Source organism: Rattus norvegicus, chromosome 10, assembly GCF_021556685.1.
Source record: "Rattus norvegicus strain SHRSP/BbbUtx chromosome 10, alternate assembly SHRSP_T2T, whole genome shotgun sequence".
Lineage (NCBI taxonomy): Eukaryota > Metazoa > Chordata > Mammalia > Rodentia > Muridae > Rattus > Rattus norvegicus.
Window position 1 is genome coordinate 34,911,681 of NC_141543.1, and position 16,877 is coordinate 34,928,557.

General features: G+C 46.4%; 1 long non-coding RNA gene across 1 annotated transcript; it reads left to right on the top strand.

Annotated features, from left to right (window-relative positions):
• The first annotated feature begins 2,389 nt into the window (after positions 1–2,389).
• Positions 2,390–10,890, top strand: LOC148002829 (uncharacterized). The gene is made up of 3 exons (XR_015632383.1): positions 2,390–3,082; positions 4,450–4,630; positions 9,701–10,890. It is a non-coding gene; the product is annotated as an uncharacterized LOC148002829 (long non-coding RNA).
• Positions 10,891–16,877: the final 5,987 nt, after the last annotated feature.

The following is a 16,877-nucleotide window of genomic DNA, read 5'->3' on the forward strand; positions in this document are numbered from 1 at the left end:
AAGACCTGGCACGAAGGCACTCTTGCACATGCGCACACAGTTAACTTCCTGAAAGGAAGTCAGCTGGCGCGGCGGAGGCCAGCACCATCTTGTAATGGCGAAAGCTATCCCGGCTTTCCACGTGGGGCGCAGTGGAAGCCAGCGCCATCTTGTGGTGGTGAATGTTATTGCGGCTCTCCACAGGAAAGTGCTGAAACAAGTCGTGTGCCGTTTTTAATTTTACCGCAAGGCACAGGTAGGGGAGAAAGAAGGTTAATAGGAAAGGGGGGTGGTGAACCTGTTTAGTAGTAGTTCTTTTGGGGTGATTCCACTCTTTATTGTCAAGATACCAGTAGTCCAACTCAATCAATAGCAAACACCAAATATGAATCAGTAGCAAGGCCACAATCCAGCAGAAACCGCAAGGCTCCACTGAATCTGCACAAGTCAGCAGAAGGGGCCAGAATCAGCTGGAATACCACAAAAAGATCTTTGGCATAATTCTCACTATGAAGACCAGTGCTTCATGCTCAGCAAAACCAAGGAGGCCAGTTCTGGCTAACAAGAAGTAAGAAAATCCCACTGGAGAAATGCTGAAACGCCTTGGGTTTCCTGACAAAAGATAAAGCTATGATCATAGTTGCTTAATATCTCCAAGACCCAGCTTTCTCATCCTTCAATGGGATCGTTGTAATGCCTGCCTCATGGGGAAATTGTAAGGATTAACGAGGTATGGGATCAGAAAAGTGGATAACTCCTGTACCTAATGCAGGAGTCACGCCAACTTCCCCATAGCCAAGGCAAGTTAACATGAGAAAAATAGCACCAACTTTATCGAATTAAACCGTTTCAGAAATGAACGCAGGCTCAAAGCTCCAGAGGAAAACGTTCTGTGCTTTGATTTAATAAAGGGCTGACAGCAGATAGACATATGATCAGGTGAAAGGCTCTGATCTAATGGTGAGAGACTGGGGACGGGACCCCAGCAAAGCCTGTGTGTTCGTATTCTTCTTGGTCTCTTTGTGCAGCGGCCCTTGTGCCCAGCAGTGGAGCAGGACACTTCCGGTATGTGGGTTTTCGAAAAGGGAAGGAAGGAGGAGCGAGAGTGAGCTCATTCTCCAGGCTTTGTAGCTTGCTTGGGTGTGAGAGGCTCTAACTTCTATAATCTATCATGGAGAAAGCAATTTTAATCTATGTGAGTTGCTTTGGCGACAGAAGGAAAGAGGTAGGACACGAAGAGAGCAGAGAGAGTGATGGAACTAAGTGGCAGGTTTCCACAAAGTCACAGCATGTTACAGGTCTCACCTGAGAGGTTTATTAAGAGGGAAAGGCCAGGGGCACAGAGGCTGTTTCTGGGAGGAGGAAGGGAGAAGAAGGAAAGGGAGAAGGAAAACTGCGGCTTTTTCATTCAGGCCTGGGCGCATGCGCAGGAGGACATGTGACAGAGCCCACAATGGGAATGGGTCACCTCTGGTCCCCTGGTGAGGATACATCATGTTGTGCTGAGTCCCTCAGGACTCAGGAAGGTGCCTGATCGCTAACACTGTTGCAGGGTCCCTTTTGGGCTTCCTGGGGAAGTGCCTAATTGCTAGTCTTCCTCCTTTTCTTAACAGAAAGAGGAGAATCATAAAAGTGGGTGACAGTGCAGGAGGGATAGAAACATCGGATCTCTTAAACTGCTTCCCGCTGTCCAGGGGTGTCATCAATCCTCACCATCCGGACACATTTGATAGTTGTTGACTTCAGGCTCCTCCGTGGCCAGCGGTTGGAAATCTTGTAAGAGGAACTGATTAATCCTTTGGTTGATTTTTCTTTCTTTCTTCCTTCCTTTCTTTCTTTCTTTCTTTCTTTCTTTCTTTCTTTTTTTTTTTTTGATTTGTCGTTGGAGGAATGTGGAGAAGAGGTTGATGAAGCAGGGTGCAAATAGTAAACTCAGAAAAAAAGAGAAGAGGAGGGGTCAGGAAGGGAAGTATCCATTTCCATATGGGGTTTTCAAAGGCCCAGGATCAGAGGCATCCTTACCTTTTTGGAGGTCTGTTTGGAGTTGTTGGTTTTTGTTTTGTTTTACTAATCGGTCAGGTGACTGATTGACTGTAGAAGCAGCATTTTTCTTGGATAAAAAGGGGTTTTCAGGGTCTAGATTAGTATATTGTAAGAGAGCTTTTGTAACACACTCCTAAACTTGAGATGAATTTTCATGTTTGTCTTGGGTGACTTCTTGGAGTTTTTCATAATTTACTGAGTTAAGGGCAACCTTATAGAGAGGAGACAAGTTGTAAATTGGTCCCTAGCTAAAATGCCCCCTCGGGTATTATGATTCCACTGGGGACCCTGGTTGGGCACTGCCTCAGATCCAAATCCAACAGGGTGTGCTGTGTTAGCTTGGGGTATTTTTTTTTCTTTTTTTCAGAGCTGGGGACCGAACCCAGGGCCTTGCGCTCGCTAGGCAAGCGCTCTACCGCTGAGCTAAATCCCCAACCCTAGCTTGGGGTATTTTATCTACATGTGGTCTAGCCTGCTCCCAAACTCAGGGAGTAAACTGTTAGGGAGGTATATATGTATATATGGAAAGCCAGACTATAATATTGAGTGATGTACTGAAAATCTTTAATATTCTTTAATGAAGGTGGAGGAATTAAAAGTATAGGGTGTCAGTCTTGTTTTCTACTTGAGAAAGTTCACTTAAGGAAAAGGGGACATGTACCCTAATTAGACCATCTACCCCAGTGACTTCACACAAAGGAAGAGTCACGGCTTGGTTAGGGGGGTAGGGGAAGAAGGAGGGGTTTGGCTCCCAAGTGAGAGCTGGCAGTGGGAAGGCTAAAAGCCATAGGTGGGGTGCTAGAGTGGCTTGTGACTGGCCAAGGGAGGTAAGAGTGGAGAAGACAGGCCTGGAGAGGGATGAAGAGGACTGGCTGAAGACGCCAGGAGGGTGGAGGAATTTGAAGAAGCTAGGGGAGCAGAGCAGGCTGAAGAAGCCAGCGGAGAACTGTAAAGAGAAGACTCATCAGTCAGAAGTAGGATAGTGGAAGTTTCATCTGGCTGAGATTTCATAGCCTGGAGTCGGGGAACAGGAAGAACAGAAAGAAGGTTTGGAGTGAAGGTAAGAAAAAGCCTGAACATAAGAAACCTCCTTCCATTTTCAGCAAGTTCTGACAAAATTTCACACAGGTCTCATGTGGAAGGTTTATTAAGAGGGAAGGGCGAGGGGGACACAGAGGCTGCCCCTGGGAGGAGGAAGGGAAGAAGGGAGGGGAAAGAGGAAAACACAGCTTTTTATAGGGGCTGTGGTGTGTGCTCAGGACACGTTACAGGGAATATGTCTCCTCTGGGCAGCTAGTGATGATGCATCTTCTTGTCGCACTGCATTCCCAGGGGCTGGCCAGGAAGGTGCCTGATTGGTAACATTGTTGCAGGGTAATTGCTAAGAGGAAGATTTTGCATTGGAAGCCCTTCCAGCGCCCTTTTGCTTAAACAACTATGTCAAAGTGTCACTCTGGACTTCCCTATCCCAAGTCCCAGTGATGCTTTGGAAGCTAATTTTTACTAAGATTTATGTGTTGGCTACGTTTGCACTGCAGTAATAAAATACCTGACAGAAACCATTTCTGGAGAGAGGGTGTAAGTCACGTCTGAGACTGATATTGTAACAGGGAAGACACCAGGGGGTGTCCTTTTGACCACAGGAGAATGTTGTGAGATGTTTCACCTGGTTGTGGTTCAGGAAGAAGACTGAAAGCAGAATCCATAAGTCTGACTTCTCCAGGGAGATCTCTACTGATTTATCTCCACCAGCCAACCCCCACCTCTTAAAGGCTCTACAGCCTTCAAAATAGTGCCACAAGCTGGGGGCCAAGTATTCAAAACATGAGGCCATGGGTATGCCTCAGATTCAAACCATAATCAACTTACACTCCTTCAGAAAAAAAAAAAAAATCCTGATTCTGGACCTGAGCTCCGTGTAGGGGTGAGGGTGAAAGGCTGAAGTGTCTGAGAACTAGGTTGGGACCAAGGGATCGTTCATCAATGGGGGAGTGGGAAAAAGATAATTTGGCACAGAATCTTTTTTCCACAAATAAATTTGCAAACCCTCCTCCATGTGGAGCTATTAAGACACAGCGATCCCAGCCCCTGACTTCAGGGATCACGCAATCTGTTAAGAGAGTATTTAACACACCGCTAAAGCGAGTGAATTAAAACAAGCCAGCTGAGATAAAGGTATTTGCGCCATAAATGTTTCCTTTACAGAGATTTCTAGCTCCTGGGAGGAGCCCTTTTTTGTCATCTTCCCAGAATATAGTAATTTAGCGTCAACCTACCAATTCACCTTGCCTATAAATCAGACTCGAAGCAAATCCTTCTATCTCAGTACAGCCCTTCTTCGGGAGAGCATTTGTGAGGAAAATGTCTTTGGACAAGACTTTCTCCAGAGGGTTGTATTATACCAAGGAAATTAATTCCCTCTTTCAGGCTCATAAAATGCAAAACTAAAATCAGCATTCGAGCTGAAGGCTGAGGGAACCAGGGGCGCATACTGAGAAGCCTCCTTCTGCGGGAAGCATGCTGCAGGGGAGTCGTTTGCATTCATCTTCACGAGGGCCTAGGTTCTGCAGAGCCCCCCGCACTCTGGCTGCCCTCCCGCTTCTCCATGGTAAGGCTTCTCCACGCCAGGGCAGGATGGGCTTTCGAGCTTCACAGCTGCTCACTGAGCTCCTCCCACAAAGAGCACAGACCGCCTCCAAACTCCCCTTTGCCCAGCCCTCCTGGCACCCCCCTCAGTTGCTGGTAGAAGGCATTAACTGAAGAATGAGAGCCGACAGGGTCATGAGAGAAATGCGTCTCAGGACACCAGGTGTCCTCCAGTGGCCTTGGGTTTGAGGGGGAGGGAAACACAAGGGATGTCTACTGTGGTTGCTGGTCTTCTCGGGTCAGACACAGGAGAGGCCATCCTAAATCCTCTCCTCTTCCCTCCTCATGGTGTGGACCATGTGCTGATCCAAAGCTACGTTCTGCCACTTCCCAGGCCCATGGCAATGGGAGGGCTTCCAAATCACAGAACCCAAAGCAATGGCCTGTTCCAAAAGCCCATGTAAATTTGTTCTGCAGAACCTTCTAAAACATCCTCCTTTCTTCAGTTGTGGCCAATTCCCTTCACTGAAATTCATGCACCCAGACACACACACACACACACACACACACACACACACACACACACACACACACACTAAGGTTCCCGACCAAAAGTTGCCCCGTTGGTTACAGTCAGGGTCACTCTGTTCAGCTGGGCCTCTTAGACAAAGTGCCACCACACTGTGCTTTAGCGGGACGATCATAACAGAGTATCAGCTGCACCCACAATGCTCTGGTTTCTTTCAAGCAGAACGTGTTAGTTTATTTCCTGCGTAGTTAAACTTGAAACCTTGTGTGTCCTCCCATGAGCAGACAAAAGCAGACTTGTCCCACCCCAGGCCCCGGACTCTTGTTCACCACAGAGAGCCCTGGGGCTCTCCATACTCCCACAGCTTTGTGGGACACGGTTGAAGAATTTCTGGCCCTGTAAAAGGAGAAAAATGAAGGCGGTCTGGTGCCTTGCCCAAGGACTAGAGCCTGATTGATGTCAAGGCTCACACTTGAACTTAGATCTCCTGACTCCTACTTTGTCCAGCCCTTGTAATGAGTCATAATTCCCAGGAGATTGGCATTAATATGACCAGTCTGTTGCCAGAGTGAGACAGCGCGTTAAAATTTACTATCTCCCACAAGGGCTTCAGGGCTAATTACCTTCTCAAAATAGTGTCTGTCTCCTTGGATCGTGGTATTAAGAACCTGGGGAGCAGCTTCCATTCCACTCCATGAGAGGCTGGAAAAACACCAGCGACTGGGTGACTCTGGATGGTGGCTTTTCTTCATCTCCTGGAATCATCATGGAGACAAAGTCCTGAGCGTGTCTGGGCTTCTGAATTGGGTTTCCTGAGTCAGGAAGACCTGCCCTGTGTAAATGATGCACTCTCATGGACGGAGATTGCAGATGGGATCAAAATGTGCAAAGAAGCAGAGGACTAGTGTTCATCTCTCTCTGCTCCCTGACTGCAGACGCAATGTGTCTTTCACCACCAGACCTTCCCTTCCATGAGAGACTGCACTATCCAACTGTCAATCAGAACAAACCGTGCTTTGTCCTTAAGTCACCTTTGTCAGATATTTTGTCAAAGCAACAAGATGAGTAACTGGTGTGGTTTATCAGCATGGAGAGGTCATGGCTGGGCTTGTCCCACACTGCCTGCTGCAAGCCTTCGGTAACCCTGTGCTAATTAGGTCATGTGCCTGCTTCAGGCACCCAGCATCAAGTCGGCCCATGTATTTGGTAGCAGAGAGCTAGATTAAAGTCCTCACTTGATTCATTAGTCATCTAAACTCAATTAAAAAAAAAGTTGGTGCTGGGAGAAATTGAAGAAGGAGTTTCGTCCATTGTTTATTTCTTCTTTCATTTAGCAAATAGTTACTCTGCCTGCCTCTGTACGAGGTGCAAAAGAGACCACATGAACAAGGTGGCCAGAATGACTGCCCTTTAAGATCCTCCACCCTGGACAGGGCAGAGGACAGTGTGGTAAGAGCTTGCACAGGTGAGAAAGGGAGTTATAAGTTGGGATATTTTCAGCTACAAGTATTAAAGCTGGCTTGACCAACAAAAGGCCTGAAGGGTAAAAATGTTAGGAATTCTGGAAGGAAGATGTAGCAATTAATTAACCCAGCAATTCAATGACATCATTTACAAGCTAGGGTCATCAGCCTTAGTGTTTTGTTTTTCCTCCTACAAGATGGCTACTACATCATCAACCAACACACTGCCTCCTGTTATCAAGTATCAAAACCGGAAGGGCAGTTCTCTTCTAAAAGAGGGTTTTTGTTGATGTTATTGTTGTTGTTTTTGTTACTTTTGGTTTTGATTGTTTGTTTGTTTTTTTTTCTTCAACTGGGAAAGACAACCCCCCCAGTCCCCTGACACATGCCCTCATTTCAACTGTAACAGGAGCTTAGAAAAACAAGTCTTTCCACCCCCTGAGAGCCAGAAGGAGTTGAGAATGGGAAGGCGCAGTGTGTTAGACTGTGGACAGTGCCTGCTACCAGAGCATAGAGGAGGAACATGAAACCCACAGGTGGAGGTTGGGAACACGTGGCAAAGAAACATTGGTCCTATAGGGTGACCACCCTAGGTCCATTTCTGATGCTGTGGTAAAATGTTCTGACAAAAAGAAGCAACTGAGGGGAGAAAGAAAAGGGTTTGTTTTAGCTCACAATCCCAAGTTACGGCCCATTGAGAAATCAAGATGAACTCTGAACACTAGATACACACACCAATGGATATGAAGAGAGAGAAAAGAGCCCATGCCACCTGCATGCTCGGGGCAAGGTAAAACTGACAGGATCTATTGAGGGCACATGAGGGTGGAAGGGGAAAAAGCGAGAATGAGGTGAATTCATTCAACCCTTGATTGTTAGCATTCTTCAAAGACAGACATCACTTCAAAGACAGACACTCGGGCAAAACTGACATCATCTCTATTCACAAAGAACTTAGAGGTGTTTCACTGCCCAGCTTGGTCACTGGAGTCAGCCTTTGCTGCAGGAAAGAGAGCAGGTTTGATCTGAGGAAAGAGCAAAGAGTGAACCACTGCCATTTCATATCTGTGGCTGTTCATCGCTCAATCAATGGCAGGATCCTCCAAGGCTGGAATAATGGGTCCAGGACTATATGTGAGAGCTGGCCTGGATGATCAGGGCTAGAGATCATGAGAATGTACAAGGCAATGACCTTGACTCATTCCATAGGTGGGCATATAGTACAATGATCAAATAAATGTATGCTTAATGTGCAGAAGGACCCATCCTGAGTGAGTGGCCAAGTGAAGACTAGGACCGCCTTCTTGAAGCCATGCTGGCTGAACTGGTGACAGGAAGCATCAGGGGTGGTCAGTACAGACAACTGAATGAGGGAGTGACTGAGAAGGGCAAATGAATAAAACCCAATGGACAATCCTGTCTTATACTGCTTTAGATAACAGCGAGGAAAGCCTTGCTCTCTGCTTCACGGCCCCAGATTGTGCCCTCTTGTGGTTTAGATGTGGGTGCTCTCAGAATGGATCCTCTCCCTGGATGACTCCTGCATTCCCTTGGGAGGACTCATAAGCCTGACTTTCAATGTTTACAGAAAAGCAGATATTTCATTTCACAAGGCTGAGGTGGTTGAAGCAGGGGTGGGCAGTAATCAAACTGGCTATGGTATCCATGTGTGCAGTTCACTGATTCCCATCCTTGGACATTATGTACGGTATATGCCAAGAAATTCATAGGCAACTGTGGTGGTTTGAATAAGAGAAAACCCCCATAATCTTGGGAATTTAAGCCCTCAATCCCCCATTAGTGGCGTGTGGGGATTAAGTTTGTCTGGCCTTGTAGGAGGAAGTGTATCACTGGGGCCTGGGTTTGAAAGTAAGAATCTGTGTGTGTTCTATGTCCTCTATTCCATGGTTCTGCCCAACATGTGAGCTCCCAGCTTCCTGCCTATCCTTTCTCTGCCATTATAAACTCACATTCTAGAATGATAAACCCAAAGAAACTCTTTCTTCCCTCGGTTATCTTAGGCACGGTGTTTTATCACAACAGAAAAGTAATTAATCCAGCAACCATCTCCAATCCAGTAAGAAGTCTTTGGAATTAGAATCCAGGAGGGAAAAAAAAGTTCCACGGGGGGGGGGGGTGTGGGAAACCTGTTCTTCCACATACCAACTGTGCAACTACAAGATGGTTGTCTTACCTACTCTGCACATCAGTTTCCTCAGCCGTAGGGAGCACAGATAATGCCTATCAAGAACCAGAGGGAAAGAGCTCACCCTGGGTCCTTAACGTTAGGGTCGAAATTCATGTCACCCAGGGTATTAGTTTCCCAAGGCTCTTGTTATGACTTAGACAACAGGCTGGTGCGGCTGGTGAGGGCTATGAGGGATGGAGCTACACTGTGCCTCTCCTTAGTTCTTGCTGTTTTGCTGACTGTCCTACTGTCCCTCAGCTTTCTTGTTTGACACTTTTGTCTGCCTATACCTTTTTTTTTTTTTTTTTTCCGGAGCTGGGGACCGAACCCAGGGCCTTGCCCTCGCTAGGCAAGCGCTCTACCGCTGAGCTAAATCCCCAACCCCACTGCCTATACCTTCTTAAGATGCCTCTTTGTGTTCCCATGTATATCCAAAGTTCTACAGAATCAAGGAACATTGGATTAGGGAAGCATCTTACTGCCATAGAACCCCATCTTAATAATTACATCTTTGAAGGCCTGTGGGACTGTGAAAGGTAGCCTGGTTCCCAGTTGAGCTAAGTCTCAAAACTCCAGAGATTCTGAAGGGGCGGTAGGCACTTCACCTGTTCCTGGGTACCAGGCCCTGTCATTAGCCACATTCCTCCATAGATGTAGGGCCATCAGTCATATAAGGGCAATGCCCCAAACGCCTCTGCATGTAGAGGACGTGACCTGTGGTCATGTAGGCTTAAGACAGATCTCTATTTTAATGAGATACCTAAAGGCCTAGAGGGCTTAGCCCATAAGCTCTCCTTCCCAAACACTCCTCCCTGCAAAAGTATTTAATCTCAGGCCCACCCTGAGAAGTGGAGTATGGTTCTACACATCCACTTTCCACCACGACAATAAATGGCTGTCTCTTTTCATCAGGATCTGCCTTGGGGAGCCATGGAGAAGTCCTTTGCTTGTAGAGCTGCGTCTAATCCCCGGTAGAAGGACTCTCTGTGCTCGCAACTATGGCCACCACCCAGCCCAAGCTCAAGCCAACCAACCACGGTAAAGCCGAGGACTCTCCCGGAAGGACCACCCAACCCCCCCCCGCCCCCCAGGCTTGATCCAGCCCTCGGGGTTTGGGGGTCACTCCCTTCTCAGCTCTTCCGAGGCTCCCAGCAGTGCCTGGGTATCCAAGAGCCTGAGAACAGATACCCCCAGCCTCATCGCAGGCCCAGGGACCCTCAGGACAGCTCCAGCTGTCCCGTGATGATGCAGACTGTGTTTCCCCACCCCTGGAGCGGTGTCCTGGGATTTCCCTAGGGCCCAACACCTGCCCTGCAACAGTTTGGGGTAAGCATGGGGTAACTTCCCATGCCCTGCCTCCCCGAGTGGCCGAGCCCTGTGGTGGAGCAGATTCAGGACCCTACAACCCTACAAAAGCCTACTTCTAGCACATGTGAAAACACCAAGTTGCAACGCCTACATATGAATTTTACAGAATCATGTCCCAACCTCAACAGCCAAGCATTCTGGCTTCAAACATTATTGCCATACTCACACCAGATTGCCAAGTAAAGATATGTAATTTTTTCTTTTTACCCATTCAGGTTTTGTTTATTTGAGGATTTAAATTTTCATTAGCATTTCCTATTACTGTCACCAGATTTTCCCTAATGTTAACATAATTGCACTCTAATTACCTAAACCCGGAATTAATATTTGCACAGTATTATTACCTTACCCCTACTTCTTAATTCAGATCTGTCCCATTAATGTCCTCATGGTGATGTAGTAATCAACTCCAGAAGCCAATGCATTTGGTTTCCTACCATCACACCAACTCTAGGAAAGTTCCCTGTCTTCCTTACTCATACATTGCCCTGACACTTTTGAAGAACAGTAGCCAGTTTGTTGGTAATTATCTCTCATATTTGTCTATTTCCTCATGGTTAAGTCCAGTTCTTGTTCTTCTTGATCTTGTTCTTGTCCTCCTCCTCCTCCTCCTTCTCACTTCCTCCTCCTCCTCCTTCTTCCTCTTTTTCTTCTTCATCCTCCTCTCCACCTCTCCTCTTCCTTCTCTGTCTCATCCTCTTCCTCTTCTTCATTAAAGCCACACTGGTAAGCTTATTTTTTACTTCTTTTTTTTCTGTATAGTGGGGGAGCGAGCTGAGCATGCTCCAGCAGGATGTGGAGGTCTAATGGGGGAGCGAGCTGAGCATGCTCCAGCAGGATGTGAGGTCTAATGGGGGAGCGAGCTGAGCATGCTCCAGCAGGATGTGGAGGTCTAATGGGGGAGCGAGCTGAGCATGCTCCAGCAGGATGTGAGGTTAGAGAATAATTTCCAGTCCAAGACGGTTTGGTTCTTTCACCACGTGAATCCTGGGAACTGAACTTGGGTCATTTTTTATTCCACAGAGCCATTGCCCAGGTCCTCACACTAGCCATCCTGTGCCTGTCTCAGTGAATCCTGTCAGGAGGTTGACAATGTCAGGGTTGGTGATGTTAGCTTCGGCCCTGTGTTTTGAATGGTGCCTTCAGGGGTTCCCTACTGTGCTACTCTTTTCCCTGTGGGATGATCGTACCTCTGGAGGTGCCCTGTGAGACCCTGCTTATGATCACACTTATACACAATAACTTTGTGACATATCGCTAATACTTGGTTACAAGAATTATTCTTTAATGATGATTTTCCTATTTTCAGCCATTATCAACCTGCATTTCATTGTAATTTATGTAATGATATGTAAGACACACAGACACACACACACACACACACACACACACACACACACACACACACTCTTCCCATTAGTGTTATTTTTGTTTTTACTAAAGCCTCCCTCTAACTTTATATACTATCAGAAACCATTCTGTGGACTCCCTAAGACTTGCTTCTTGAGTCTTCCCCCTTCTGAACTATCCTCCACAGACTATACAAAGGAAAAAAAATCCTTTGTTTTGCATTTAAACCTCATGACTTCCCATTAATAGAATCTTTGAAGGCCCAGTGTGGCACATACTTCTTGGGGCGAAGAGGATGTTTAAATTATTCAAGAGAACTGTTTTTACACAACTGGATGTACACATAAAAATTAATGCTAATTACATACAATTTCCAACTATTCATTAAAACCAACCCCCAAGGCATTCCAGAAGGCCTTAGTTAGCCTAATGTTATTCTGGGTGCTTAAAACAAATCAGCCTTTCTTCAGAGAGGAAAATCCTGAGTCATGCTTCATAAAAACATGTATCCTCACTAGCTGTGAGCACGCCCTGTTCCCATTGGCTAGGTCTCCTTATTTCTTTCTCCCAGGCATCCATTCCACAACCATGTTTGAAAAACCTACTGTGCGCCAGCCAGCTCTCCACATGCTAGGTTGAAAGCAGTGAGCAAAATCAATCACAAAACCTGTGACTCCAGGTTCCAGTCTCATGGGAACCGATCCTGTCTGTAGCAGCTGCTTAGCGGAAAACCTTAACCACAGAGGCCCAGCAAGGTGACACGGGACAGAGAAGACTGTCGATTTGGACAACCTGACCATGCCTCAGATGAGGTAGAAGAGGTCAGGTGGCACAGAAGCCTGGAAAAGGGGGTCAGGAAGTGCTATGGCTTTAGGGGGAGGACAATCCAGGAAAAGGGAGCCCAGGGCAGAGCAGTGATGGACAGCACTGGCTAACGGGCAAGGCGGGGGCGGGATTGCCCTCCGACCACCCACCTACCTTCTTCTGGCTAAGTTTTAAGCTTCCCTCCTCCGCTTGATATTTCTGAATAGTCTTGAATATATTTCCGTCTCTAGAAGGTAAGTATCTTACATAGCTGGAGATAAGTGGAGAGAGATTAATGTAATACTGCTTCATCCATCTGTATTCCTTCCACGTTGCTGTTTCAATGGTTTTATTATGTGTATTATGTGTATGTATTTTTGCACGAGCAGAGACTCAGGGACAACTTTCAGGAGTCAGTCACTCACCACATGGAGTGAGGGATCAAACACAGGTCATTAGGTTCAGGAACAGCTTCCTTTACCCGCTGAGCCATCTCACCGGGCCCTCGTTCTGTCATAGTTACTGTGTTTGCTGTCAGGTCCCACCACCCTCTTACCCTTCTGCTTCCATATTCAGACCTAGACGAGCTGCTAGGAAAACCAGGAGTATTTCTCTGTAAATATCTCAATCTTGGGAAAGAAAACCACAGCCACCTCTACTGGCCTGTGCAGACAGGCACCAGCACGTAAACCCAGGACAAGCTATGCCAGTAAAAGACACTGGGTTAGTGTAAGAGAGTGTAAAATGACTCGCTAATAACAGTTGTGTTGTTTATTTATTATAGTCATATTTTAATATTAAGCTAAAATCTTATTAACCTTTATGTCACCTTTCTGTTAACTGCAGGTACAAGAACATTTTAAGCTATGAGTATGATTCATGTTCGTTCCTCTGGTTTTACTTCTTTTAGTCAGCATTCACCTAATAATGTTATGTCAGTAGTTTTGAATTTCTTCTTTGGGCATCTGTAGAATCTTCAAATGTGATTTAAAATAGTAAAGATAGAACTGGAGACATGACTCGGTGGTTGAGAATATTGCTGCTCTGAGAGGACTCCGGACATGCCCGAGATGCTCAGAGGGAAGCAGGAACACACATGTAAACGTAAATAAAAATAAATACATAATTTTCAAATTATGACAACGCTTCCTGGAGCTGTCATCATTAGTGAGGCTGTGAGCTGAAAAAAAAAAAAACAAACAAACAAAACAAAACAAAAAAAGACTTCACAAATAGAAAAAACCATTTTCCAATCATCCATGATTCTAAAACTGATGCCCGTCTCCAAATGACTGTTCAACTGAACTAAAGTGAGCAGAAACTGTGCCCACACCTTGAATTCCTACATAATAAACTACAACCTATTTTAGGAATTTTTTTTTTTGTCAGATAGCTGAGTCTTCGCCAACAGCAACACCCAAGCTTCAGACTATCACGGACTGCCAGATCATCAGACTATACCCAAATAAGGCAAAGGTCTAGTTACAGGGAACCCAGCTTCTCTGTCCCGCACCCCATCCCCTTTCCTGTCCTTAAAGATTCCCCGCCCTAGCTGCAAGATAGTCACTGAAAAATGCTAATGCAGGCGGCCATGATGGTGAGGTGTTCTTCAGGATCAACGAATAGCTATCAAACTTATTATGTCTAAAGTTTCAACAGCACCCATACCCCCCCCCCCCAAGTGACGGACAGCTTGGGAAAAATTTACAGCAGCGATGACATTAGAATCGAGAAATGCACTGATGTGCCTTGGCTTGCAAGCCTTGGTCCAATGTCTCAGGGCTGACGTCATATGGGAAACCCACCGCATGATGGGCTTCGGCGTTTCTAGGAGACTCTGTAACATACGCACTGTACTCGCCCTTAAAGAACGTTTCCGTTTTCTAGACCCCTGTCCATAAATCAGCAGGACCAAGTTTGTTGGGACAGGCACGGACCAGCCTGCTTTGCAGGGTGGTGTTTTGAAACAAACTATACAATCTAAACCATGCAGAAATGTTATTGTGTTGAAGAGGTTAGAATTTAGAACATGCTTGGCCGACTCAGCAATTGTGCTTAATTACTGCTGATTCTGGTGAGCCGGAAAGAATCCACCTCTGCTATTTAGTCGGCAATTTATGCCAAAGGAATTAATGCTCTGAGAAGGCACTGTGTGGGGGAGGGAGTGAAAAGTCAAGTGGATTGATCTGGATTATTATGTAAATACTGTCCCAGGGCTGGAGAAGTGGCTCCGTGGGTTAGGTGCTTGCTGCACTAGCTTGAGGGCCTGAGTTCAGAGGCCAGCCAGCCTGTCACCTACAGTGGAAAATAGCAGAGACCCTGCCTCACACAAGGTAGAAGGTAAGGGCCGAAACTCAGTTGGCCTCTGACTTCCACATACACACACACGACAACATACACACACACACACACACACGCTCGTACAACCACATACACACACATAACCACATACACACACATACACACACATATAACCACATACACACACACACTTATAACCACATACACACACACACACTTATAAGCACATACACACACACATAACCACATACACATACATACACACACGCACACATAACCACATACACACACAAAACCATATACACACACATAACCACATACACACACACACACAACCACATACACACACATAACCACACACACACACAACCACATACACATTCATACACGCACGCAATACACAACCACATACACACACACACTCTCACACAACTACATTCACACATATAACCACATACACACACACCCACATACACATACATACATGCACGCACACACAACCATATACACACACATAACCACATACACACACACATAACCACATACACACATAACCACATATACACACATACACACACTCATGCACAACCACACATACACACACATGCTCACACAACCACACACACACACACAAGCACATACACACACACGCACACACAAACCACATCTTTGCACTTTCCGAAAGAAAAATGCAATTCCCTAAAATGATTTTTTAATTTATGTAATTGAAAAATACTAAAGCAATTCTAACTTTAATAAGTAAGAAATTATTAGCTCCTACTCCCCATTGGCAAAAATATACACAAAAAAAAGCAAATCTATGAGTTTGTATTTAGCCCAAGGTTCACAAAAAGAAAACATTTCACTTCTAAATAGTAGAAAAATTACTCAAACTAGAAAAATCCTTATGTGTGGTTTTATACTTCCAGTTACAAATTGAAAATCTTGTTAAGTTTTACAACTTAACAATTTTTAGGATTAATCTTCAGTGTATGCGTGTGTACGTGTGTGCTTGTGTAAATGTATGTCACGTGTGTGCAGTGCTCACAGAGGCTAGAAGAGGAAATTGGTTCTCTGGAGCTCCAGTTACAGGTGAAAGACCCCAGCTTAGCAGCAGTAACGCCATTTTGCAAGGCTGTACTTAAGATGACTGGTTCAGGGAAAGGTTAGAACACTGAGTACACAGCGGCTGCCAAGCAGGATGTGTTTGGTTGAAGGCCTGGCAACAGGACGACTGCAGTTGAGCACCTGTATGAGAAAAGCCCCGGGAGAGGTCCCACACCCTGGTGGGGGGCCGAGTCAGTCGTTATGTTTCAAGAAGGTAGCTAAGAAACTTGCCCCCGGGCTGAACCCTTGGGGGGCTGAGTCAGCCGTTATGTTTCAGGAAGGTAGCTAGGAAACTTGCCCCCGGGCTAAACCCTTGCCATATTAGAATCCACCAATTATATCCCTGTAACCATGCATCTGCTTCTGTATGCTTGCTTCTGCTTCCCAAAATCCTATAAAAGCCCATCCTTGGTTCCGTGGGGCGCGCCAGTCCCCCGAGTGACTGAAGCGCCCGCAGGTGCCTGTGCCTGTGTATCCCATCAATAAACCAAATCCTCTTGCTGATTGCATCCTGTGGTGTCTCGGTCTGGTCTTTGGAGTTGGAGGGTCTCCATCCCGAGGGAAAGTTCTCCATGAGAGCTTTTCATTTGGTGCGTTGGCCGGGAAAGGAGATCCTCCACCCAGGGACCACCGACCACCCACTGGGAGGTAAGCCGGCCGGCGTCTGTCTGTCTGTCTGATTTTGTCTCGTTCTGCCTTATTCTGTCTGTTCTGTGAGCGCTCAGCCAGGTTCTGTGAGCGCTCAGCCAGGTCTGTTCTGTGAGCGTTCAGCCAGGTCTGTTCTGTGAGCGCTCAGCCAGGTCTGTTCTGTGAGCGCTCAGCCAGGTTGTTTGGAATTTGGGCGGGACGAAGAAGGAGCTGACGAGCTCGGACTTCTCGCCCCGCAGCCCTGGAAGACGTTCCAAGGGTGTTAGGGGCCCGACTTTTCGGGGCCCAATCTGGGAGAGGAGAAAGATCCGGACTAACGGCACTCTGTCTGTATTTTTGGCTTTCAGAGGGCCCCGGACCTTTGCCACCTCCATCTGACTTTTTGCTTTCAGTTTGGTACCAAAGCCGTGCAGCACGCCTGTCTGTTGTTTGTTTGACTGTTGGTGTTGTTTGTTTTCTCTGTGTTCTAATCTTCCTTAGAACTAACATGGGACAGTCCCTAACAACGCCC